Below are 697 nucleotides of genomic sequence, written 5' to 3'. Positions count from 1 at the left end.
GCGTGAGCCACCGCGCCCAGCCAAAAATCAACCCACTCTTAAAGCAATTCACAGAACTATCAAATGCAACCCAGAAATTGGAACTGTCAGGAAATTTAAAATAACTTTGATTAATATGTTAAAGTCTCTGGTGGAAAGGTGATGATGTGCATGAAGAAATGAGGAAATTCATCAGAGAGATTAAAATTATCGTAAATAAATAACATGGTAACAGAGAGAAAGAATGCTTTTCATGGGCTCAGCTGTAGGCTCAACACAGCTGAGGAACAGTAGGAATTACCCAAACTAGAAAACAAAGAGGAGAAATAGATTGGGTTTTCTTTTATTAAAGGAGAGCATCCAAGAACTGTGGGATAATATCAAATGGTACAACATACATGTAACGGGACTCCCTAAAGAAGAAACAGAGAACAAAGCAGAAAAAGTATTTGACGAGATAATATCCAAGAACTGACCCAAAATAATGATAACAAATTGCAGAACCGAGGCGCTCAGAGCACACAAAACATGATAAATGGGAAACACCCGTCACACACACGTGCACCATGTTCAAACTCCTGACATCAAATAGAGAAAATCATGACGATGGCCAGAGAAAAAAGATACATTAAGTACAGAGTAACAAAGATCATAACAGCTGATTTCTCATCAGAAACTATGCTTTCAAACTATGGTGGAGCGACATATATATTTAAAG

The sequence above is a fragment of the Propithecus coquereli genome, unplaced genomic scaffold (assembly GCF_000956105.1).
Source record: "Propithecus coquereli isolate 6110/MARCELLA unplaced genomic scaffold, Pcoq_1.0 Scaffold531, whole genome shotgun sequence".
NCBI classification, from domain to species: Eukaryota; Metazoa; Chordata; class Mammalia; order Primates; family Indriidae; genus Propithecus; species Propithecus coquereli.
This window is presented reverse-complemented; position numbering follows the sequence as displayed.